The 26,801-nt window shown below is 44.4% G+C and overlaps 1 protein-coding gene and 1 long non-coding RNA gene across 2 annotated transcripts in view; one reads left to right on the top strand and one right to left on the bottom strand.

Moving 5' to 3' along the window:
• Positions 1–26,801, top strand: part of NME7 (NME/NM23 family member 7) — a 261,819-nt gene that overhangs the window by 233,239 nt on the left and 1,779 nt on the right. The window lies entirely within an intron of this gene.
• LOC123585156 lies at positions 15,265–17,203 on the bottom strand. Its single transcript, XR_006705949.1, has 2 exons — positions 17,107–17,203; positions 15,265–15,959 (listed from the first exon to the last, which is right to left on the bottom strand). It is a non-coding gene; the product is annotated as an uncharacterized LOC123585156 (long non-coding RNA).

Raw genomic sequence — 26,801 nt, forward strand, 5'->3', positions numbered from 1 at the left:
GGTTTCAAGTAATATGATTTTAAAAAGAAAGGAAGCTTTTCTTCTTTTTGTGTAGCTCTTTATGATTGGATGTCAGATTATAATCCCTTGCAAGAAATCCAGAGGCCCAGTCACTGGCCCCAGGACCATAGCAGTTGGACGTGTGCTTTCATTTGTTCACCCTCAGTTCATCATATAAACTCATTGTCTGTCACTGGCAGTGAAATTGAACTCGTGGGTCATTCCTTTTTCAGCCGAGGTTTGAGAGGCCAAGCTGGATGAGCCCATAGGAAGGGGGTGAGATGCGTGCCTTAGTCAGACAAGCAAGACTTCCCTTGGATAAGTATTACAAACAAATGAAACTGAAACTTTCCTCTGTCCTCACGGAATTACACGTGTCCCTTCGCGATGCTAATCTTCAGTGTTACATAATAATTTACACGAGTGTGGTCTGTTCTTGATCATTTACCATAATGGGGAGGTGAAGAGGTTGAAAAGTACCCTTGGAATCCAGAGAGACACCAGCAACCATTTTTCCATTGAATTGCAACCACTTTTGCTTTTTTGGTAATCGGGACCCACGTGGACTGATTTGCTCTTTTGCTCCTAAATTTCTTTTTCTTCGGCATCTTCTTACAGTCCACAAAAGATTGGTTGTGGGCTTAAAATTTTATGATTGAACGAAGGCGATTAAGAACCATGAAGGAGGGACCCAAAGTCATCAACTATAAAGGAGTGGAAAGACCTGACTCATCCCAGAACTATATAATTTAGGTTTGATAAGATTATATTTTAACCAAGCCTAATGCTCTAGCAGTAGACAGAAATGTGTAACTGAAACAGTAACCTCTCTGAGTTACATGTTATTAATGTAACTTAGTTATTTATCAGTTATTTAAAACTAATAAATACGCTCATTAGCACTCTTACTTCTAATTATCCTGGAGCCAGAAGAACCTCCAGAATATCATTGGTGTAGTGTCTATTCTGCGTCCTGTAAAGGAAGAATGTCTACAGGCGTCCTGTAAAGGAAGAATGGTACCAAGTCCAGCACATGAGGGGGCACGTAGCTTTGACCCTGGTCTCAAAAGGGAAACCAAGTGCCCTGTTGAGTCGGAGAGATCTGTGTCTCTACGCCTAGCACGTCTGCTACTGCACCCACATTGCTACCTACACAGGCTGGCTGCTCACTTCACTTCCCTGATGCCGAAAGAGTGAGGAGGAAGGTCTGACCGCCCACTCATTGTCCTTTGCTCTGTGCAGTTTGACCCTGAACTCTTGTCTTTGTTCAGCACACTACCTCATTTTTTACACAGTGACTAAGCATGATCTGAGTTAATAAGTAACTCTCCGGTGACTATTTCAAAGCCCTTAGAAAAGACATAAAGGAATATAAAGCATCAAATTCATCCTCTTTTTCATTCGTAAAATATTACTGCTATCCTCGCTTTGGTTTCAGAGTCAAAGTTGCTAAATCAGCCATTTTTTGCCCACTAAACAGTTCTAGACATTTCGGGGGGGGGGGTGAGGGGTGGGGTGGGGGGTGGGTTTTGGTGTGGGTTTTTGTGGGTGTGTGTGTGTGTGAGATACAATTTTATTCCTATCCCATCCTCAAACTCTTCACCTGGCCCGCAAGAGTGATTCATATTCCTTGTATTTAAATATGTTTACCCTTATTGTATGCTAACTAATATTCCTAACTTCAGTTTATTGAGTGCGTTCACACCCTCCCTTCTCTGTGGTGCATTCTTTTAAAATTTTTTATTTGAGTATAGTTGACACACAGTGTTGTATTAGCTTTAGGTGTACAACAGAGTGACTCGGTTTCTCCAAACATTTTGCTGTGCTCCCCCCAAGTGTAGCTACCACCTGTCACCCTACAGCATTATCACAATACCGTTGACTAGATTCCTGTGCTGTGCCTTTTCTTCCCCTAACTTATTAACCCCATAACTGAAAACCTGTATCTCCCACTCCCTTTCACCCATTCTGCCCATCCCCTACAATACTCTCCTCTGACAACCGTCAGTTTGTTTTCTGTGTTCATAGGTCTGATTCTGCTTTTTGTTTGTTCATTCAGTTTTTTTCGATTCCACATACGAGTGGCATCATATGGTATTTGTCTTTCTCTGTCTGACTTACTTCCTTTAGCATCATACCCTCTAGGTCCATCCATGTTGTCATAAACGGCATCCTTTGTTATCACTGCATAACATTCCATTGTGTATTTATAGCACATCGTCTTTATCCATTTGTCTGTTGATGGGTGCTCAGGTTTCTTCCGTGTCTTGACTATTGTAAATAATGCTGCACTAAACATAGGGAGCAGGTATCTTTTTGAGTTCGTAGTTTTGCTTCCTTTGGGTAAATGCCCAGTAGTGGCATTACTGGATCATATGGTATTTCTCTTTTTAATTTTTTGAGGACCCTCCGTACTGTTTTCCACAGTGGAAATTTACATTCCCACCAACAGTGTAAGGGGTTCCCTTGTCTCCACATTCTCGCCAGCACTTATTGTTTCTTGTCTTTTTGGTAACTAGCCGTTGTACCTGGTGTGAGATGATCTCTCGGTGTGGTTGTCATTTGCGTTTCCCTGATGATTAGTGATGTTGAGCACCTTTTCATGCATCTGTTGGCCATCTATATGTCTTCTTTGGGAAAATGCCTATTCAGGTCCTCTGCCCAATTTAATCAGATTGTGTTTTTTTGATGTTGAATTGTAGAAGTTGTTTTCATATTTGGGGTATTCACCCATTATTGGATATATCGTTGCAACTATCTTCTTCCGTTCGATGTATTACTTTTTTGGCTTATTGATGGTCTCCTTTGCAGTGAAAAAGCTTTTTATTTTGATGTAATCCCAACAGTTTATCTTTTGTTGCCTTTGCCTGGGGAGACATATCTAGAGAAAAAAAATGTTCCTATGGCCAGTGTCAGAAAAATTACTAGCTGTATTCCTGCTAAGATTTTTCTGGTTTCAGGCCTCACATGTAGGTCTTTAATCCATTTTGAGTTTATTTTTGTGTAAGATGTAAGAAAGTGGTCCTGTTTCATTCAGTTTTCTAAACACCATTTTTTGAAGAGACTGCCTTTTCCCCTATTGTGTGTGTGTGTGTGTGTGTGTGTGTGTGTGTGTGTGTATTTTCTTGCCTCATTTGTCACAGATTAATTGATCATATAAGTGTTTATCTCTGGGCTCTGTGTTCTATCCTGCTGATCTATATGTCTAATTTTGTGCCAGTACCAGTCATGTTTATGGCTAAGTTTAAAAGATAGCTAGGCTATGAAATTTATTTGTATTAACTTCTTCATGTCATCTGCTTATTAATTTTGTATTTTCACGTATTTATATGGTAATAGTATTAACTAGCTGTTGGGGGTATTTGGTAGGTGCCAAGCGTTGTTCTAAGTGTGTGTCCCATGCGTTAATTTATGCAGGTCTCGATGGAGTAAATATTATCACCCCGTTTACAGATGGGTAACTAAAGAACAGAAGGGTTAAGCAACTTTTCCAAAGTCATACAGCTGGAACATGGCAAATAGAGATCGACCATCCAGGCAGTCTGGATCCATAATGTCCACATTCTAACCTCCTCACCTTTATGTTATCATCTTAGACATAACGAGCATTACTTACCTAGAGCTGGTGATAGAGCGGTGAGCAGGAGCAGAAAATTAAGCTTGGGAGAAAATACACAGAGTATTGAGCTGGAGTATTTGGCCTCCCTCAAAAATAATTAGTAGGATTGGATACTTACTAATATTTATGCTTATTTATGTTTTTCATCATGAGCTTTTAGATGAATAATATAAAATTATTTCTCAAAAATTTCTCAACTACTGGGGCGCCTGGGTGGCGCAGTCGGTTAAGTGTCCGACTTCAGCCAGGTCACGATCTCGCGGTCCGGGAGTTCGAGCCCCGCGTCAGGCTCTGGGCTGATGGCTCAGAGCCTGGAGCCTGTTTCCGATTCTGTGTCTCCCTCTCTCTCTGCCCCTCCCCCGTTCATGCTCTGTCTCTCTCTGTCCCAAAAATAAATAAACGTTGAAAAAAAAATTAAAAAAAAAAAAATTTCTCAACTACTATATTGCCTGCAGAGCTTTGACTGTGCTCTTGGTGAGTCCGTCCACATGTAATTATTGATAAACGCAATCACTTTTGTTTAATTTTTGCAGAATACCCAGGCAGTATTTTTATCTCATAGTGTAGATATAGGCCAGGAAGTTTGCCTTGGAAAATCATGGCTGATTCTTTGAAAAACCACAGATTCTTTTGTTATTGGAGGCAAGTGCGCAGTCTTGGGCTTTTTCTCCCAATGATATTAAATACTAGATCTCTCCACCTCCCCTTTGCTCCCAGTGTCGGACCATGTTGCGCATTTTAGCTCCCATCACTTACATTATGCGCTCTGTGTGCCGACACCTGTCCTACAGAATTCAGTCTTTTTAAATTCAGATCGACAAAAATGATGGCTTCCATGTTTGTCGTAAGCACACTCTTCCCTGTTTGGTGGTTTTCGGTCTTTTTGCTTCCCCTGTCGTACGTACAGAACATAATCTACTCTGTCAGTGATATCTTTGATTGGGTGCGAGGGCCAGATAAAGACGGGAGATGAAGTCAGCATATCAATTCCCCTCGGGGGGGGTGGGGGGGGTGGGAGGCAGGGTTAAAAATTGTTCTTCCACGGAAGCTTCTCCACCCCACCCTCACCCCACCCCCACACAGTGCTGTTGTAACTGGACTTATGGCAACAAATGAATCTGCATCAGAGAGAAGAGTTCCAGGGTTCACAAGACAGAAATGTGTAAATTAGTCATCTCATTGGATCTTTCCCAATAAAATTTACGAGTCCGGGATGCATTATGCTTATAGGCTATTGTGTAATAAACGGCAGTCCTTCCAGTGATAACCACTGGTCCACTGGCATTAACTGTAGAATTACAAATAGCTCAGTCTGCTGGGTAAATGAACGACAGCTGCAGGTTTAAAACAGCAAAAATATATTCTTTACTTGGAATATCAGTGCACATAACTTTCAGTGCAAAGTTCTTTTTATTTGCCACACATTAACTTTTCGGTTACTGTACAATCACCACCTGAGAACTAAACTCTGCTGCTCACTGTTGCTGATGCAGTGGGAGCTGTAAAACCTTATACAGCAATAGTGCACAGTGTGGAACCGAACCTTTCGTAAGGACCTTGTAATGGTACATTTTCTGAGTATTGCCTTCCAACTGTTTTAATGAAGAATCCATTGTTCTGTTGGTTCCATGGTGATTTTCTGTAACAGATACCCCTACTGACGTTGATGTCTTAGGCTGGGTTTTTTTCTTAGGGTGAAATAACTTTGTTTTGGGTTTTCTGTGTTAGTAGGCTTCATTGGTGATTATACACTGCAAATATCCCATTTATGGGTATTCTGGTTTGTCTTCTTATTTATAGAATGTTACTTACGGATTCTCTTAGGTCTCCTACCATTAAGTTTGGTCCATCAGCAGTTTAGATTAACATACATTTATTAAAGGCCTGTTGGTGCCATTCACTATTCCCACACGGTTGGGGGAGGAGTGTCTAAGAAGTCCTCACACTCAAAGAATGTAATATTCTCTGGGAAAGACTGTAATCTAAAGAGATAATTTTGACACCATGAAGTAAATCCGAGGGCGCTCATCCCCAGGGGGTGTCATGGGAGGCCCCACAAGGTACCCGTTCGTTTCCTAGGACCAGAGTGAGGTGAGCCTCCTGGAAGATGCGAGCTCAGCTCTAAGTATCAGAGGATAGATGTGACATTTCACAAAGAGGAAATGGTATGTGTGCTGGGAAACCACATGGGCCTTCCTCTGTTAGAGCTGAAAAGAGAACGGCAGATGAACTTAGAGAAGGAGCTAAGGATCAAGCCAATTGGTTGTCTTCTGCCATATTCAGGAGCTTGAAATTTATTCGTCGACTTAGTCCATGGACTGATTGCCTGAGATTGTTTGTAAAATGTGAATGTATTCATTTTCTTGCAAACAGTATCCAAAGACTGTATTGGATCTCAAAATGTTCCATGATCCAAAAGGTGTAGAGAATATTTGCACTGAAAGATTCTAAGTGCACAACCATACCGTTCATTAATTAGGGGAAATAAAGCATTACCAGATTCATATTTCACGTCGTAAGAAACTTGATGTACAGAACTATGTTAGTTCAAAGATTATAGTCGCTGGGAAAATTGCTGTATATAGCCAAAACAAAACCATAAATTCATTTCTTGAACAAATGTTTAACTGATCGCAAATCTTTTTGAATCATTTGTCCTGTCTCATGGAAAGTTGTCCAGCCTTCTCCAACAAGAGTATCAGATCTTGGTACCAGTCATTCATAAATGGCCTGTGCCACTATGGTAAAGTCTGAGGAGACAGTGATAACCCAAAGAGATACTGTCCCTGTTCAGAGCTTGGAGTCTAATGAGGAAAACAGACATTAATCAGATCATCACAAAAAGGAATGAGCACATTCAAACTCATCACTTCTAGGGAATAAAAGGATGAGCTGTTAACAAGGAAAAACCTGATGTAGCGGGGGATTAGGGAAGGTTTTTTTTTTTTTTTTAAGCGTTTATTTATTTTTGAGACAGAGACAGAGCATGAACGGGGTAGGGTCAGAGTGAGAGGAAGACACAGAATCCGAAGCAGGCTCCAGGCTCTGAGCTGTCAGCACAGAGCCTGACGCGGGGCTCGAACTCACAGACCGGGAGATCGTGACCTGAGCCGAAGTCGGGCGCTCAACCAACTGAGCCACCCAGGCGCCCCTAGGGAAGGTTTTCTTAGGCAATTAACATGTGAGCTGAGGCCTGAAGAAATCTGTGAAGTGTCAGCTGGAAAAGAAGGTAAAAGAGACCCCGGGCTTCCAATCCCTGATGCAGAAAGTGCTCTGTGTGTTTTAGGAAAGGAAAGAAGGGACATAAAGTGCAGTGGCGAGAACAGCATGAGATGACCCTGGAGAAACGGAGGTTGGGCCACGCTAGGCCTAGAGGGCTATTTTCAGAATGTGGATCTTTATTCTAAGAATGACAAGAGGCCCTCAATAGGGGGATCAGGCACTGACGTGATCAGGTCTGTACTTTTTAAGGGATCTCCCTGGTTACTGTGTGAAAAAGTGGACTGAAGAGTACAAATTGGGAAAGAGTTTTTCCTCCTGAAAATACATCCGTCGCACGTACTTTTAGTTTGTGGGTTGTTACAAACCTGCTTTGGTTTCCCCGGGTGCCAACTGGTGAGCTGGTGATTCTCTGAGCGCAGCGTTTCTACAGAGTTGCCGGGAAATTGATCTGCGGAGACCCCAGGCAGCTCCTGCGGTCTTGACTGCTCCCTGTGTGGCCCCAGCGCCCCACGCAAGAGCTGGCATCTCTGTGTGCGCCAGGAGGTGACGACAGTGGAGACGGTCCGCATGCACCCCTTTTCTGCACGAATGTTTCATGGTTCCGGGTTTTGAAGAAATCAGCTTCACATCTAAGTGCCTTGTTTCCCCCGGTGAGGAAGGCGGCTCCCCTAAGGTTGCGGGGCTCAGTCTACACATCACTGGTCTCCTAGCCAGGAGTGCTGGAGTTTTCTGATATGCCACACTCTCTGTATCTCCGCGGTGAGCAGATCGGTGGTTTTTAGAATTACCAAGTTCGCACGTGTTCCTTTTCCTTCCCTTTCCCTTTCCCTGACGACCAAAAGTGCATTTTATCCTTTTTCAATGACCAGTGAAAATGTATTGAAATGTACTGCTCTAAGGCATGAAACATCTTTTTCCCAAAACCGGAAGCTTGAAGACTTCTGAGAAGCGCCTTCCCAGGAGAACAAGACTTCCCATTTCATTCTGACTAAGCTGAAGATATTGCAAGACCAGCATTTCTGTTTCTAAGTCAGTCCAAAGTCCGTAAGCCCGCAGAAGTGATGAGTGGGAAGAGAAATTGGCTGAGCTTTCAAGAAGTTTTACTTGATTTGAACTTGAGTTCAAAGGTAGACCAAAGTTCGAAGTTGAATTTGAACCTTACCATGCCAAATGGGCTTCCCTTAGCCTTAATTAAGATGTTAAGTACGAGGCAGGCCCGTAGGAAATGCAGCAGCTCCCAGCACAGGCTTTGGAATCCGGTGATCAGAGTTGGAATCCCCAACTTCTCCATCCGCGAATTTTGTGACTTAGGAGAAAAATTACCTTCTTTTCAGACTTAATTTCCCTGCTTGTGGAAGAGAAATAATGACGTTTCACAGTATGTATTAGATGAGACAATATATATAAAGCCGTATCATCAGAGTTCCGTATAGAAAACAGAAAACCACCCCAGGCGTTTCAAGAAAGGGGTTTAAGACAGGGAAAATCAGGGAGGGGCGGGAGATGCCACAAGGCCACCGACTTGATGCCAGATTGCCGTGGTTGTGGTCCGGGGGTCAGGCAGCTTCTCCTGGTCAGCCACGGCTGCCGACACGCCCGCCTCTAAGCCATGACCCTGAGGACAAGACACGGGAAGGCTGAGCCCAGGCACTCACACGTTTCTCTCTCTGATTTGCCTGCCAATGTTCACAGCAGTAAGAAGACTACCTTGGTCTTGCCCCCTCTCTTCTAGTTTCTCATGAACACATCTAAATTAGCGGGGCCTAGTTCGTAACAGGAGCCTTAGCCACAAAGGAGTATGGGGAAATGTAGTTTGTAGCTTTCCAGCTACCGAATGGATGTAGGACGAAACGGAACTTGAGAGACCCAATCTTAAGTGTCTGCCACAGGGTATATCGCCCGGGGCGTGGCATACAGCAAACGCCCAATAAATGAGAGCCGTTATTGGTTTTGCTGCTGTTGGTATATTAGTAGCAAGAGTACAGATTTCATGTGTGTACATATATTTGACACAGGTTATGACACATAATTTACTATTGGCTTGTATTCCTCGGGCACGTACTAAGGATGCAAATACAGATCTCTATCCATGTTGTAAAGATCTATGATCTTATTTATAAGATCTCTCTTTCTTCCCATCAAGATGGTAATAAATAATGAAGCAAATTTCTATGTATTGGTGATTCAGTTAACACGATAACTGACTTGACGTAATAGGATGTGATATGATACGCCTTGCAGAGTTCAAACATAGACAGCTAGCTGATCTTACAAGGTGTCTAGGCACAGGCCGAGTCTTCTCTCCTATAACAAACTGGAAACATCCCAATCATTTGGAAATTTTTATTTTCTGAAGGCTAATAAAAGAGTGATCATATCAAAAGTGCTATGCCATTAAATGCGTTTTTCTCCTCTCATCTCTCCCCTATTCATTTCCTTCTATTCTGATATCCCTTTGGCACCCAGACACCCCATAACATACTGTCTGTGGCTTTTTTTTTTCTTCTGTCACCATTTTAGAGTGAGAATAAAACCTTAAAATAGTAGGTCGCTTACAGAGTTCCCTAGGGTTTTTCTGACTCAGCAACACCTGTTTTCCAAATGCCCTTTCTTACCTGGAGGTTCTTAGATTGTACTCAGATTTTGCTTGAGGAAGGGAAAATCTAGTCAAAGCAATTTAGAAGAATAGACCAGCACTTTTGCAATGGACTGAACATACCTGGGGGAGTAGTTAGTTGGGGCATTTGACCTGTCATTGGAAGGACAGGCAAATGGTAGTGTAATATGCTTTTCTCCTACATCGAGTTTGTGGCATAAATTTTCCTCTTAAACTACCTTCATTTCATTCTCTTTTTAATGTTTTCCGACCAATCACATTTCATAGGAAGGACGCTTATCTTCAGAGTCAGTATGAGAAACTGAAATTTAAAATGGTTAGGGTCAAGAAAATTGAGGGGTGCCTGGGTGGCTCAGTCGGTTAAGCATCTGACATCAGCTCAGGTCATGATCTCACAATCTGTGGGTTCGAGCATGTCGGGCTCTGTGCTGACAGCTCAGAGCCTGGAGCCTGCTTAGGATTCTGTGTCTCCCTCTCTCTCTGTCCCTCCCCCACTCTTCCTTTGTCTCACTCTGTCTCTCAAAAATAAATAAATGTAAAATTTAAAAAAAAAGATTGGAAACATCTGTTGTTATTCACTTATGTATTTATTCAAAAAAATATTTCTTGGACACCTACTTAACTACATTTAAAATTCAGAAAACTTCCTTCATTGTATTATTGCTTAAGTTCTTTGCCAAAAGCTTTGGATATATCACTGGGGAAAGACTATGTAAGATTCAGTTTCTGATCTCACGGAGCTAACATTTTAAGAAAATGAAACTATTACATATAAAATGACAACAGGTAAAATTGTATTGTGTATAATTTAATGGATCACATGGTACTAAATAATGAGTTAATGATCTAGCATTATGAACATTATACTTTTTTTGTTGGTGCTGTTGTTTAATAGACGTCATTCTTTTTTTTTTTAATTTTTTTTTTCAATGTTTATTTATTTTTGGGACAGAGAGAGACAGAGCATGAACGGGGGAGGGGCAGAGAGAGAGGGAGACACAGAATCGGAAACAGGCTCCAGGCTCCGAGCCATCAGCCCAGAGCCCGACGCGGGGCTCGAACTCACGGACCGCGAGATCGTGACCTGGCTGAAGTCGGATGCTTAACCGACTGCGCCACCCAGGCGCCCCTAATAGACGTCATTCTTTAGAGCAGTTTTAGATTCACAGAAAAATTGAGTGGAAGGTAGATTGATTTTTTATTACCCTCTGCCCCCACACATACATAGCCTCCCCATTATCAACATCCCCTACCAGAGTGGTACATTTGTTACAATTAAGGAACCTGGTTTACATTAGAGCTCACCTTTGTTCTGTGCATTCTGTGAGTCGAACAAACATATAATGACATGTAGCCACAATTACGATATCAAACAGGGTAGTTTCAGTGCCTTAAATATCTTCTGTTCTCTGTGTATTCATCCCTCCTTCTCCCCAGCCCCTGGCAACCACTGATATTTTTTTTTACTGTCTCCATGGTTTTTGCCTTTCCCAGAATGATATATGTTTGGAATCATACAGTATGTAGCCTTTTCAGATTGGCTTCTTTCACTTAGTAGTAAGTATTTAAGTTTCCTTTATGTCTTTTCATGGCTTGATCATTTCTTTTTAGTACTGAATAATATTCCATTGCCTGGATGTGCCACAGGTTACTTACCCATTCACCTACTGAAGGTCATCTTGGTTTCTTCTAAGTTTTGACCGTTATGAATAAAACCCCTACAAATGTCTGCGTACAGGCTTTGGTATGAACATAAGTTTTCAGGTCCTTTGGGCGAATGCCAAGGAGTGCGGTTGCTGGATCATGTGGTAAGAGTGTGTTTAGTTTTTTAAGAGACTGTCCAGCTGTTGTCTCAAGTGGCTCTACCATTTTGCATTCCCACCAGCCATGAATGAGAGTTCCTGATGCTCTATAGTCTCACCAGCATTTACTGTTGTCCGTGTTCTTAGATTTTGACCCTTCTCACAGGGAGGAGTAGCATCTAATTGTTGGTTTAATTTGCATTTCCCTGATGACGTATGACGTGCACATCTGTATGTGTTCTTTGGCGAGGTGTCTGTTAAGGTCTTTGGCCCATGTTTTAATTACATTGCTATTGTTGAGTTTTAAAGTTCTTTGTATCTTTTCGACAACAGTCCTTTGTCACATGTGTCTTTTACAAATATTTTCTCCCAGTCTGTGGCTTGCCTTCTCATTCTTCTGGCACTGTTATTGCAGAGCAAAAGATGTTGATTTTAATGAATTCCACTTTATCAGTTGTTTGTTTCATGGATCGTATCTTTGGTGTTGTATCTAAAAAGTCATCACCGTTAAAAAAAAAAAAAAAGTCATCACCATACCCAAGGTCGATCTAGGTTTCATCACCATACCTAAGGTCGATCTAGGTTTTCTTCTAGATTATCTTCTAGGGTTTTTATAGTTTTGTGTTTTGCGTTTAGGTCTCTGCTCCATTTTGAGTTAATTTTTGTGGAAGGTGTAAGATCTGTGTCTGGATTATTTATTATTATTATTTGTTTGCATGTGGATGTTCAGTTCCAGCACTATTTGTCGAAAAGACTGTCTTTGCTCCATTGTGCTGCCTCTGCTTCCTTGTCAAAGAACACTTGGCTGTGTTTATGTAGGCCTGTGTCTCGGCTTATATATTTTTTCGTTTATCTATACTGTCTTGGTTGATGGAGCTTCGTGGTAGACCTTGAAGTCAGGTAGTATTAGTCCTCCAACTTTGTTCTTATTCCTTCGATATTATGTTGGCTATTCTGGGTCTTCTTTTGGCTTCTCCGTGTACACTTTAGAATCAGCTTGTAGATTGTTGATACCCACAAAATATGATGTGGATTATCTCTTCATAGATATTTGCCTTTTGGAAAAGGCAAAAACCACGGAGACAGTAAAAAAAATATCAGTGGTTGCCAGTGGAACCTCTGTGGAAGGAGTGAGGAGTTCCTCATCCAGTATCTCAGTTATAACAAAAAGTGCCAGGGGCGCCTGGGTGGCGCAGTCGGTTGAGCGTCCGACTTCAGCCAGGTCACGATCTCGTGGTCCGGGAGTTCGAGCCCCGCGTCGGGCTCTGGGCTGACGGCTCAGAGCCTGGAGCCTGTTTCCGATTCTGTGTCTCCCTCTCTCTCTGCCCCTCCCCCGTTCATGCTGTGTCTCTCTCTGTCCCAAAAATAAATAAACGTTGAAAAAAAAATAATAAAAAAAAAATAACAAAAAGTGCCATCTGGCTGCCGACAGCTGTAACAAGCACAGTAGAAATGACGAATATACTTTTCACAAGAAACGATGGATTCACAATTCACAAGATGGATTTGGATGGCATTTTCCCGGTAGTGAGGCAGGTCCTCTAGAACCCGGCCGCTTTCAGCAGAACCACCTTTATGCCAATAATTCTTTGCTGTGATTTAATCTTAGAAGCGCCACCAAGAATTCTGTGAGTCAAGTGGGGCCTAATGAAGCATATCTACTGATTAGGAATGAAATGAAAACAAAGGTTTTCTTTATAAACCAAACTTCTCTGTGTACCACATCTGAATGATAAGTTCCTGAAACGTCTCAGCACTAAAACCCTAGTGGTATTTTAACAGCACAGTAAAGGGAACCAGTGATAGATTATGGAAATAAGTTTCATTACTTAATGGCTATCCCGTAAAATATCACTGGGCGTTGATACTAACATTGCAATGCCAGGCCAACAATATTTTAAATGAAACCTTAGGTTAAGAAATTTTCATTTTTAGCCCGTGCCTTCCCACGGTCATCCAAAGGAGGATACGGTTTTTAAAAGAAAGATATAAGCAGCAGATTTAGAAGTAAAAAGGAAATCAAAGTTTTTTGGGGTTTTTTTTTTTTTTTTTTTTTTCATTTCAAAGTGACATAGAGGGATTTTCACTAGTCCTTTGGGAACAATAGCTAATGAAATGATAAGCATTTCACAGCCAGAGATTTTATGGCTAATTTTACATTCCACTCGGGTGAATACCTATTAGTTTTCCTCATTTACATAGATGATATTTTAGCCATGCAGGAACTGTCATGCGGGCCTCTAGGGCATTTTTTCTGCCCTCACATTTTCAAAGATTAGATTCACCTTGCCCCAACTTAGAAACGTTGCTTCACATTTAAATCGATATACCTAGACCAAAATAATAGGCAGTAACTGTGTGGGTAGAGATCAATATTTTTTATTTATTATTTTGAGTATCAATTTCAAAAGTCGAAACATGGTAAAGTCCCAGATGTCACTAAAGACCTCAGAAGATCCCCTCCACTGCTAACTTTAAACCACAAATAAGAGGGGCGCCTGGGTGGCTCAGTCGGTTAAGCCGACCGACTTTGGCTCAGGTCATGATCTCGCGGTCTGTGAGTTCGAGCCCCGCGTCGGGCTCTGTGCTGACCGCTCAGAGCCTGAAACCTGTTTCAGATTCTGTGTCTCCCTCTCTCTGACCCTCCCCCGTTCATGCTCTGTCTCTCTCTGTCTCAAAAATAAATAAACGTTAAAAAAAAAAACAATAAAAAAAAAACCACAAATAAGAGAAACATCGATGAGTTAAAAGGATAAAACGACATGGATTACTAGCTCTTCTTCCAATATTTTATGAATGTAACAACCATCAAGGCTAATTTGAAAAAGTGCTTATTTAATCTTAGCTTCAGGGTCCTTAAGCCTTTGGCTCATATTTAGCGCTAAAGTTTAAACCAGAGATTAAGTTTCTATAATCTGAAGGACTCCAATTTTCAAAGGAAGTAAAAGAGGTTATGTTAAAACTCTAGATTTTTATGGCTTGGTTTTGTTAATTAAGCTCCATTCTTGGGGCGCCTGGGTGGCTCAGCTGATTAAACATCTGACTCTTGATTTCAGCTCACATCATGATCTCACGGTTTGTGAATTTGAACCCCACATCTGCCGACAGCCCAGAGCCTGCTTAGGGTCCTCTCTCTCCCCCTCTCTCTGCCCCTTCCCCACGCGCTTTCTTGCCCTCTCTTTAAAAATAAATAAGCATTGGGGCGCCTGGGTGGCTCAGTCGGTTAAGCGTCTGACTTTGGCTCAGGTCATGATCTCACAGTCTGTGAGTTCGAGCCCCGCATCGGGCTCTGGGCTGACAGCTCAGGGCCTGGAGCCTGTTTCCGATTCTGTGTCTTCCTCTCTGCCCCTCCCCTGTTCATGCTCTGTCTTTCTCTGTCTCAAAAATAAATAAACGTTTAAAATAAATAAATAAATAAATAAATAAATAAATAAATAAATAAATAAATAAATAAATAAGCAAGCAAGCAAGCAAGCAAGCAAGCATTAAAAAAAAAAAGCTCCATTCTCCTAATCTCTCATAATTTCAGGTTTCAAGATAATGTCCCTGTTCACTGAAAGAGATTATTTGAGAATTCCCAGGGTCAAAGATTAAGTAAGGTCTTGCCTTGGTGCCCAGACCATTTGTTCAAGAGAAGAAGCTCCATTTTAATCGCACCACGGTGACTGCCTATTTCATTGAGCTTCCTTTTGTGGGTTGTGAAGACTTAGGGTACCCACAGTACCCCCACTAATCCTGTCTACGCAGTCTCTTGTGTCAACAACACGGGGGCACACTGAGAGGGTACAAAGTGGTAAACGGAGCTCTTTCAAAAAATGTTACCAACACAGCTAATTAAGTAAACTGTGGTTTTGACCTAACAATATAAGTAAGTGAAACATGTATCCAGAGTATTTTAGTCACTCTGACTCATTGTGGAATCAGGCCATTTATGAATTACTGTTCCCAAGATCTGACACTCTTGTTGGAGAAGGCTGAAAAATTTTCCATGATGCCAAGGCAAGTGATTCATAAGGTGGTATTTAATTTTTACATGTAATTAACACTTTTATCTTGAACCCACTTTGATGAAATATTTGCACTTTACGTTGAGTATAACTTTAATATCTTCTTTACTCAGTGGAATTGGCATTTTCACACGAATTAAAAGTGCCAAATTCCGAATAGCGCTCGCTGAATGTTGACATTACAGATGTCATTTACAAGAGTGAAAGAAGCGGCCCAAAATAGCAAAGCATTTTCCCTTTTGTGCTATAAGATGTTTTAAAACTTTTCAAAAGAAAGAGAGTCCCAAGCGACAGAGAGCTGATCTTTCTGCCTTTGGTGTAAGAAGTGATCTTCTTTTTGGTGTTTTATGTCCTTCGGTGAATCTTTAACCTACGAAGCTCAGACCGCTCAAGTTAGCTGGTTAGTCTGACCAGGTATCAGTGGACTGAGGCGTTTTGCTAGAACTCGGAACAGTTGACTTGGACCGGGTTGTGAAGGGCCTGCGTCCTGTTTTCTGAATCGGGAGGGATGGAAGAAAATGCCAGTGGCAGGATAGAGAGGAGGTTAGAGGGAGAGGGAGACCAGAATCCGTAGGTAACTGGTGCCGCCTCCTTCTGGTTGGATCTGTCACATGCACGTGTGGTTTCACACGTCTAAGGTGGAGCTCGGCGACAGAAAGTGTCAAACATCGGCGTTTTCTCCTGGTTTTCGTCTTTAAGAAATGGAGAGCACATAACAAGGAGAAAGTAATGTCACTGAGGGGAGGACGTGGAATTTTCTCAGGGCTTCATTTCTGGGATTCTGATTTTCCAAACTATTCAATTATTTGGCAGTGGACCTAACTATCCTAGCCAGTATTTCGAAATTTCCCTCCAGTTTACTGTTGCGATTGATTGAAAGTGCAGTTTTGATCAGAAAGGTCATTCCATCCTTGGTAAAGCCTCTGAAAACTCATCAGCAGCTTCAGAGTGATTTGTTTTGTTTTTGTTTTTGTTTTTGTTTTCCAAATCAACCCAAGTGTGTCCCAGCGAAGGCAGATCATTTCCACCCGTGTTAGGGAGTCAGGGGTCCCAGGGGGCGGGTGTGGTATCTGTGCCGCAGAAAACACTGATGAAGCTGCCGCTGATTAGCTCCCTTGGTGATGATTTCATCTAAAAGGATAAGGATTGAGTAAATCAGCGAAGAGAGGTCTCCTGCCAGACCCTTCCAGACCGAGGGTGAGGTCCAGCTACAATACTTTGGCCGACCAAGTACAAGGACTGGGGCAAGAATGGGACAGGTGGATCCGAGTCCTCCCGTAGGGAAGATTTTCTTTTCGCAATTACTGGATCAGACTTCACTCTTTGTTTGTTTGATAAACATTAGGTTTGTATGCTTTAGGAATCTTTATTGGAGATGCTTAATTGGCAGTGCGTGTTTAGCGTCAAGGAGAAGAGCACTGGAAAACAGCTAGCGTGGGCCCAGAACCTCAGCTGAGCCCCTTGGTGGACTGACTGCGCTTCTTAGCGGGCGGCAGAAGGCACAGCACGTGTGGTTAAAGTGAGCTGGCGCGACTCCAACCCGAACTCTGCTTCTTGGCTAGCTGTGGGGCCCGGACTTCAGCTCGGGCTTAAGGTTCAAGAACCCAAGAACGGTTCAAGAACTGTCCTCCGCAGATAACTATCGTAGGTAGGGGAGAATCGCGACTATTAAAAGCGATAATGATTGCAAAGCGTTTAGAACAGCGCTCTCGCTGTCGGTAACCGTCGTTGTCGCGGTCGTTACTGTTCCTTGTATCTGCTAAGAATTCGGCTGCTGGGAACAGAAATGCCAACAATAGCACAAAGGAGAAGTTCTCTTATCGGGAGAGGTTTTCTTACCTTTCACAAGAAGTGAAGAGGTAGGGCCATGACAGGCTCTGGTTCAGCAGCTCAAGAACTCAGGCCTGAGATCACTGCGGTAATCTTGGCCCTTCCCTCGTGATTGCCTCTGAGGTCCAAGGTGGCCGCTCTGCCGTGGCCTCGTGTGCTCGGCCCCGGCAGAAAGAACTGAAGGCTAAAGGGCAAAAAGATACTACCAGCTGAGTGTGCCTGCTTTTAAGGAGCTTTCCTGGAAAAGCCCTACCCGACAACTTTCGCTTACGTGACACTGGTCTGAAATCAGTCACGGGCCTCCCCTCCACCCGTGGGTCATGAAGGCTTTGCACTTGGCTTCTCCCAACGAAATCAAAACTCTCTTAAAAGAACGGGCATGAAGTATGCACTGGCAATCTCTACCACATTATTTTCAGCGGCGTTATTTCTGTCATTATGGTTATTATCTTGAAACAACACCATCTTTCTCGCCTGTAAAGTTTCCAAAGACAGAAGCCATACTTCTTGAGTGTGTCTACATTAATCATTAAAACCGCACCAGAGGAGTCTGCGGGTAGTAGAGGCCGTTATTTTAATTGGTTGAGTTCTGGTTTAGCCTTTAACATTACTGTTCCGAGTACTTTAAGAGAATATGAAACATAAATTATCTAGACTTCTAACGGGGCTAAGGCAAAATTCAGAATAAGGCTGTAAACTAAAAATCAAGCTATTCTAAGTGAAATCTTTAAACTGATAAAGCTTTAGATAATTCACTGTTTTAAGCTATCTGCAAAACTCAAAGAACTCGAGTATTTATGGGCCAGGGATACTCTTGTTTAAAAATAAGTTAAGGGGCACCTGGGTGGCGCAGTCGGTTGAGCGTCCGACTTCAGCTCAGGTCACGATCTCGCGGTCCGTGAGTTCGAGCCCCGCGTCGGGCTCTGGGCTGATGGCTCAGAGCCTGGAGCCTGTTTCCGATTCTGTGTCTCCCTCTCTCTCTGCCCCTCCCCCGTTCATGCTCTGTCTCTCTCTGTCCCAAAAATGAATAAACGTTGAAAAAAAAAAAATAAGATGAAGTCTTGATAGAAACAGCATTGAAGCATGTCTCTGTCATACTTGTCTCTTTCTGGAAGTCCTATTCACTTGCCTTTTTTAATAGGAATATAGCCACTCACTCCTTTCCCTCCCGAGATCCTCTCCAGTTCTTTACTGCCCTGAATTGTTCACTGCAAACGGGCCTTTTGCCGGCGTAGGAACAGGGCCCTTTCCATTCTGTTCATGAATGTCAGCTTTTGTTACCGTTACCTCAGCATGACTGGCGGGGGCAATGATGGAGATTATGTGAGAAGCCTCTTTTTAGCCTATCGTCAGCTTGGATAAAGAGCGGGTGATAAGGGTGTGAAGAAGAGACCGGAAAACACATGCTGCGGCACTGACTCCACGAGCGTTTATGACCTCTACTGCATGTGCCCAGGTGGGAAGTGTAGGAAGAGGGAAGAGGGGCATCCCTTGCCCTGCAGGAGCTATGGGTGTAAAAGAAAGGATATTTCAAGTGGCGAAGTCCTTTCTCTGCTTTTGAGTGGCAGGAAAGGAAGAGCGACTGGAACAAAAAGCTTGCTGGTCTTAGTGGCTGCATCGTCGGGCTTTATGAAAGCCAAGCCAGCACTTAGACTTGGTGTCATACGGTGGGAAGTAGGGAGCCGACTGAGGTTTTCGCTGGGGAGCAAGTGGTACTCGGGGACGCTGCGCGACAGTGGCGGTGGATGGAGCCCAGGACGGCTGGGAGCCTCCCTGTCTTCCTAGCATTTGCTGGTGACTCGTCTCCCCCCACCCCCTCCTCCTCCTCCTCGTGTCTCCCCACCGGGACCACTGGCCACCTCGGCTCGGCCCATCGTCCCAACTCACTTTACCGGCAACTGTGCACCAGACTCTTCAAGTACATCATAAGAAGCTTAAAATTTCACACGAATGTATTGAGCCCAGGATAACTTTTTTGCTGGTAACAGTCAAGAATGGCCTATGGGGGGGCGCCTGGGTGGCTCGGTCGGTTAAGCGTCCGACTTCAGCTCAGGTCGTGATCTCATGGTCAGTGAGTTTGAGCCCCGCGTCAGGCTCTGTGCTGACAGCTCGGAGCCTGGAGCCTGCTTTGGGTTCTGTGTCTCCCTCTCTCTCTGCCCCTCCCCTGCTTGTGCTCTCTCTCTGTCTCTCAAAAATGAATAAACATTTAAAAAAAAATTTTTTTTTTAAAAGAATGGCCTATGGAAAAATATGGCAATTGCCTTTCATAACATGTACTCTCAGAGGTGAAAACTATCTCTTGAACATCTCCAGCTTGCCCTTCAAAGATTTTTTCAAAATATAATCCCTGGACATTTCAAACTTTCAAACCTTTGGATATAAGGAAGTCACTTTTTCCTTACACCTTAAATGACCTCAACGTTTGCTCTCAACGTTCCTTTCCAGATTTAAGCGAAAAAGTCCACTCCTACTCCCCTTGTTGTCTAATAAATTCTGATTAGACATCCTGGCAGCTTGTATCTGATCTGAGAGGGGATTTTTTTTGTTTGTTTTTTTTTTTTTTTTTTTTTTTTTTTTACTTTTCTTATATGTCTTTATAAAAGCAAGGTCCCATCTTCTAAGTAATTTTAGTCGCTATTTTCTAATTCCATTATTTTCGTCTCGGAGCTTTTCTAACTGCAGTGTGCATGAAGTACGCAGTATAGCGTGTATGTATGTGTACTACATGGAGAACAAGAACTTCCCAGGAAACAAACACCCCGTGTCGTCGTCTTCGTCGCTTAAAGGCACCATGATTCTTTGGGTTTCGTTTCCAGTATCCTTTATGAGGTCAGCCTGCGGTGACGGTATCCTAGACAGCACTTGCCCCATAGGCCCAAGTCCTTGGGGAAACAACAGAACACATCCCGCCATCCCTTCCCGAGTCACTGTGGGTCGTTTATAGAACTCACTCTGGGAGCCTGCCTTGATTTCTTTCCTGTGAATACCCAGACGACCCTGTTCAAGTTCACTGCCTCCATTTTGCCCACACACCCCATTTCATTGTGTGAGGCCAATTACCCGTCTGCTTGGCGTGCGGCTCCGGTCGGGGGCCCCCAGGGTACCGCGAATACCAGCAAAAGCCGAGGTAACTGATAGGTTGCATTCTTTCCTTCGGATCGCTTACGACAACATCCGATGGGCTTCGTTCCAGCCCTGATTTCTGGGGCGCCGACTCTCAGTGACTCTGTCTGGGGCAGATCGTCTGCAGCCCCAGTGAACATCAGAAATATCTGTGGAGCCATTTGAAAATGTGAATGTTCAGGACCTCCCCAAGACCCGATGAATCAGGTTCTCCTGGGGTAGGGCCCAAGCACGTATTTATCTTTTAAAGCTCCAAAGGGTGATTCTGATGTAGAGGCAGATTGAAAATCATTAATCTCAAGAATGCCTCGTTGTATTTACATTTTCTTTTCTCATGTAAAAAAAAAAAACAAAACAAAACAAAATTAAGAATAGGATATGTTCTCTGTCCAAAAACCTTTCTTCTGTGGGGAATTGGCAGAAATGAATTTCTAATGTCAAGTGCCAAGTTCATCTGAGTGTTCTCCCCTGATATTCCAGCTGAGCTGCTCTCCCCACCCCCGGAGGGGGGGGGGGGGCTTAGCTTTTCTCTGACTTCTAGAAGAGCCCGGCCTGCGCTGCTCCGTGTAAATTTGTGATTTGCTCATTGGGCTCTATCCTTGTAAATCCACCTATAAACTTACGGATACATTCGTCCCAATAAGGCAGATTTTATTGTCCATAATTTTATTTTTTTTTTCAACGTTTATTTATTTTTGGGACAGAGAGAGACAGAGCATGAACGGGGGAGGGGCAGAGAGAGAGGGAGACACAGAATCGGAAACAGGCTCCAGGCTCTGAGCCATCAGCCCAGAGCCCGACGCGGGGCTCGAACTCACGGACCCGCGAGATCGTGACCTGGCTGAAGTCGGACGCTTAACCGACTGCGCCACCCAGGCGCCCCATTTTATTGTCCATAATTTTAGACGACGAAATGGGCTCAGAGTTTCACATAGTTGCCTAAGAGCACGAGGACATGGTGGCTAGAATGAAGCTCAGCTCTTCCAAAGCCTAGATTCAGCACCCTCACCCTTTACCCACGTTCCCCAAATGTTAATGTTTTACTGTGTCACGATTTACCAGTTGTCCCCTCTTCTTGCTCGCTCGCTCTCTCGCTTTGTGCACATGTGTGGGTATTAATATCATTCTCTATATATTTGACCGTAAGGTACATATATAATTCCCATGGAATTCCCATACCATTGCGTTTTATCTTCTGTCACCACAGAACAACGATCAGAAACCAGGAAATTCATATAGTACTGCTATCTCTGTCCAGACATTCAAATCTTACCAGTTTCACCCATAAATGTCTTTTGCAGCAAAATTAAAAAAAAGAAAATGCTTCTGGTCTGGACCCGGTTAAGGATTACATGTTGCATTTGGTCCTCGTGCATCTCTACTGTCTCTGCAAATGTCTTCTGTCTGCCTCTGTCATTCATGGCCTGATTAATTGTGAGGTTGTCCTCTGGAGGGCAGGAATGGCCCTAGTGGTTTTGGTTCTCGGAGTTTGCTGAAGTTGTTTAGAAACCCATGGCTTCATCGACGTACAGCGGGATGGACCACAGCATTGTGAGCATATTGGAGGGCCAGCAGTAAGGATATTTATTACATGCTATTCACTACATGCCAGTACTGTTTTAAATGCTTTCCTTAACCCTATAAAATAGGGATCATTGTAACTATAGATACAGAATCTGGGAAATAGAGAAGTAATGTGACTTCCTCAAGGTCATCCAGCCAGGAAATGGCAAGGCCACGAGTCAGACCCCAATAAGCAGGCTCCACCCTCGTGGGAGCGCTTAACCAGCCCAGGCAGAGCCGGAGGCACTAGACAGAGTTCTGTGCCCTTGGACAAAAAGTGTCAGCTCTAAAAGCCTCCAGCTCATCAACTGGAAAACGGGACTAATAATTTCTATTTTGTAAAATGAGTTGTAAGGATTGCACACGATAATCTGTTAAAGCACATGCATCAAGGAGTCCGTTTGTAAAGGAGAGGTGATGGAAATATTGAACAGCTATCCGTAGCTCACACTGAGCTATGGTAACTCGCAGAGTGGACTTTTTTAATCATTGGGAGTAGGAGGGAAAGGGAAACGTAAGTGACAAACGTCTATTCATATTTTTAGAGTTTTTGAGGGCCGGGGAGGGACTAAGCTACAACCAAAACCACCGTCCAGGCAGAAGAGGCCAGATAATGAGTCATGTAACACAATTTTAGAGTAAACTTCTGGAAAGGACTCCTGCGTCTTTAATTATATTAGAAAAGAAGGTATATATTTCCAGTAAAAAGTCCGTGCCGCCTTATTCTGGGTTGAGGAAGAATTACCTTCCAGCTTCAAAAAGGGGGTCGTTGTCATTGGTGGATGGCAGTGAGAAAACAAGAGGGCTTGACAAGAGAGCTTGGAGCACACTGCTGTACAGAATTACTGAAATGCATGGGCATTTTCATGTGAAATTGTCATTTTTCAGCATTATTTCCTGTAGCCGGTAAACAGATTTGCGGGGTGCATCCACAGCCCAAGCACCTCCTGGGCTCTGTAGCGGCCATAGCGGGGCAAGGATCGATTGCTCATCTCCTTTCTGTCAAGGCTGGATGTGTCCCTCTGAGCCCTTCCTTCCGGAGAATCCCAGCCTTCCCTTAGCTCTTATCTCTTTCCTTACCATGGCCTACGTCCCGGCACTGTACTGGGGAGCCAAAAATAGGTGGTGGCTTGGAGAGGAAAGACAGGGAGAGGGAGCCCAGCCCAGGTTCAGGCAGGATTGGAGTTTTGTGTGTGCGAGGCCGGCCTGTGGCCTCTGCTCCTCACCCCTGCCCCAAGGCTTCAGCAAGCCTTCCCGGCCTCTCTTCCTTTCCAGGCGAGCCTTCCGGCCCCGGCCTCCCCCCACCAGCAGCTCGCACCAAAGATCTGTGGGCCACTTGTTTTCAAAGCAGCCCTTTCGACCACCTTTTGCACCCAGCCTATAGGCAAACCACGCAAAAGTAGCCCTCCGTGCGCTACCCAGAAGCCTGTGGCTGTAAACAGAACTGGCTCAGAATGGAATGTAGGGCCCCTTGTCCCAAAACAAGAATTTCAAGAGGGAGAGCGGAAGGAACAGTAAACCAGGCCTGGCCCTCCCAGCTTGTGGCCCCTCCCGTCACACCATCCCTGGCAGGAAGGGGCCCAAGTGAGTGGAGAGTCATTTTTCTGCCGAACTGGCTGGTGTATTTAAAGATCACTGTTGTATTACTGGAACACCAGCAAAATTGTACCGCAAATTCAGATCGCCTAGATTTTATGTGAGAATTTGTCTAGAAAAACGGCACAGGGACAAGCATTCTGATTTGGTGCCTGAACTCCGTGACACTGGGAGAGAGAAGTTCTGTATAGGTTGGAACACATATAGACTCTTACTTAAAAGGAAGAAAGTAACCCCACAGGCATCTTCAATGCCCAGCCAACCTTTAAGAACCACCGGAAAATAGGTGGCCACACCCTACCTCCAAAGTGCCCGAGTCACCTGTCCGTGGAAGAGCCCGGGCAGACTCCGCGACAAAGTCAGAGTTAGTCACTGCAAAGAGATTCCGTGCTCGCTGCGTTACCAGTAGTCGCACGGCGACCGTGGTGGACAGGACTGGAAGTCACTAGCTTTTGCTACACACTGTAGGTAGTCAGGGTAGAAATGAGAAATTCCTTAGAAGCTTTTGCTGAGTCTACAGTCGAAGCAGCTAGAGAAGACTTAAGAGTTATCCGTTGGAGAATTTTCCATAATGTGGATACAGTCATGGGCAAATGCAGGTTCTGCTCCGTGGGAGACTAAGAGCCAAGAGGCTTAGAGTTGCAGGTGCACGTTGAAATCGCGGTACCGCTGACTCCGCGAGCGCCCTGAAGCCAGGGGACCCTGCGCCCCTGGACCCGGCTCTGTGCGGAGGTGGGGGGGGGGGGGTTACTCAGCTCAGCAGCGTGGCCCGTGAGCACAGGCGGCTGCGTATTCCGCTACAGCTCGCCGTTCCCCTCGTCTACATCCAAACTCAAGTCGAATGTTAGCCCCCGTACGAAAGGTTTTGTGTCCCGCCGACATTTAATTATTTCCATTTACGCTGTTGCACGCTGTAGGAATTTGATTTGACGACCCGGGTTTTCCTCCTTCCAGGATACGAGGTTTCTGAGGTCCAGGACTCACGCGTCACTGGGTTATTTATCCTAGGTGGGTGTGTTCGCTGTGTTAGTTGTGTGGACAATTAGCAGAAGGAGGGAAAGGAAATGAAGCGCAGATAAGAGAGTCGTTTAGGCCGGTTAAGGTACTTGGAAATGTGAAGGCAAAAAGTACAGAACAGGGACCTTGTCTGTGTGGATACTCCCCTCCCTGAGTTCACGGTCAACGCTGGGCACAGAGGAAGTGGCTCCGGAGAACTCTGTGAATGCAAGAAGAGAAGAGAGGCCAGCTCTAGTCAAAGGTGTCTCTGTGGCCACAGACCTCTCACGTCGTGTTCCCTTTTCTATGGTAGGACCCCAAAGTGCCTGTTAGCTTTCTATTGTTCCCTTGCTGCCCAGAGGCCCCAGTGCAGAATCACCAGAACCTGCCCCGGAGGCCTGATCCTCACCCACTGGTCACTTTAGAACCTTGGCTCCTCATCAGAGGAATGGATCGTCCCCCCATTTCTGCAGGACTCCTCCCTGCCTCTCCTATTATTTCCTGTAATAACTGCAAATCGCCGTAAGAAGCTATGGGCACTGAAGGGCCGCCCTTCACGGGAAGGAAATAGTGGATCCTGAAGCCCTTAAACCGGAGGACTGACCCAGTGACTCCCAGGCACTGTAGCTGGCTGAGTAACTGGGTTTCCAGTCACCCTGTGCCAGCCCCCTTCCCGGTCTGCAAAGGGCCCGTGCTAGAGGAAGGTACGCATCTCCCTGGAAAAGGCAGCCCTTGACAAACTGCCTGGAAAAGTCCTGATTTTATGAAAATCCAGTATCTTAAAGGCCTTGTGGCAAATCCAGCTGGAGATACTGGGTCACAGTTTTATTGCAAGATGGGCCTTTTCTTAGCGTGTGGCGTTCATTTGTGGCTGATCAAATAGCTGGGTTCCGTCGTAAGAGTCAGCACCTCTTAAGGAGATACTTAATTTCTCCGAGCAGACTGAATGCTGACGGTCTTTGAGAGGAACACGCAAAATTAAAACATGAGCCAAGGTGTCTATCTGCCTTGGCCCAACCCTCTTCATTTCACGTTGGGTAGGATAGGAACACTGATTGCAGGCAGGATTCGGGAGAGGGGCGGGCTCACTCGCTCTCTTTCGACGGCTCTCCCGGTGCAGGGCCCACAGGATGGAGGATAACGCGCCCGTGTCGGGTCTGTGCTGGCTCCCTCTTTAAGAACTTAGGGAAGGGAGAGGCGCGTTCTCCCTGTTGAATTTGAAACCCAGATCGCTTGACTTGATTCAAACCGCTCTCGAATGCTCCTTGGGTGGTTTCCCTCTGTATTCGCGAGGTCCTTAGTCCTGAAGTTTCAAAGTAACCTCACCTAGTTCTCCTCCCTGGGCCAGGCACGCACCGATACAGAAGTGGCACTAATCCTTTAAGAAGCCAGGAACTGGGGCAATCGTTGGACTCCGCACGGTTCTGATAACTGGATTTTCGTCTCTGATTACCGATAATGTTTTTAATTTGGGGTTGGAGCTGTTCCCTCTGGCAAGAAGTGAAGCTTGGGCAGACAGGGCATGCTATTGTTCTAAAATAGAGTTCAGATTCGATTTTGCCCAAACAGGTACAGAACCGGGAAAAGTTGGCTTCTGTTAATGCTGTACTTTGGGCCACATGTTCCTAAATTCTTGCAGGCTGTGTTTCACTTTTAGGAGTTTTACCCTATCTGAGCACCAGCTGAAGGTTTTTTGTTTTGTTGTGTGTTTTTTTTTTTTTAACCATTTTTCTTTATATCCATTCAGTGTTTGACTTGAACAAATTTGTTTTACTGCCAGAAATGGAAAACTAGTCTTACTTGTCCTTGTGTGAAAGTAATAAATACAATGAAAACAAAAGTTATTAAATTCTAGCTTGATAATATTGTTTGGGACTGCTGGTTCCGAGCCCAAGGCCTTGTACCCCTTTCATGGAAAGGCAGATTAACCTGGGCTGAACACGATAGCACCAGACCAAAACCTGCCTTCGGGGAACATGATACGATGGGTTGAAAGAAAACAAAAAAGCTCAAGGGAGAATCCTGTCTCCCCTGTGCAGTAGTCGTTCGAACGCTCTAGGTTCCAAGGGGTACTCGGCCTACCTCTGAGAAACGCTGCCTTTGAAAACCTCATTGCTTTATATTCGGTGCGAGGAATGAAGTAGCTGACCGGACTTGTGTGAAAACCCCTCTGTAGGATGTCGTCAGAACGCCACAGAGGTAGATGGCACCAACCCTGTACCCAAAAAGTGCCCTCTAATAAGGGATGGAATAAATGGATGATCTGAGGAGAGACCATTGATCAGTGTAGAGAACAATTCCGAAACATGCAGTATTTGATCCTAGAACGTGACCTGCAGAGGAGAGAAGGCAGATTCGTGTGTTTGGTTCACTCGTGGATCTACCCCCCCCCCCCCACCAAGGTCCCGTCCGTCAGAAGAGTGCTT

The sequence above is a fragment of the Leopardus geoffroyi genome, chromosome C3 (genome assembly GCF_018350155.1).
Source record: "Leopardus geoffroyi isolate Oge1 chromosome C3, O.geoffroyi_Oge1_pat1.0, whole genome shotgun sequence".
Taxonomy (NCBI): Eukaryota; Metazoa; Chordata; class Mammalia; order Carnivora; family Felidae; genus Leopardus; species Leopardus geoffroyi.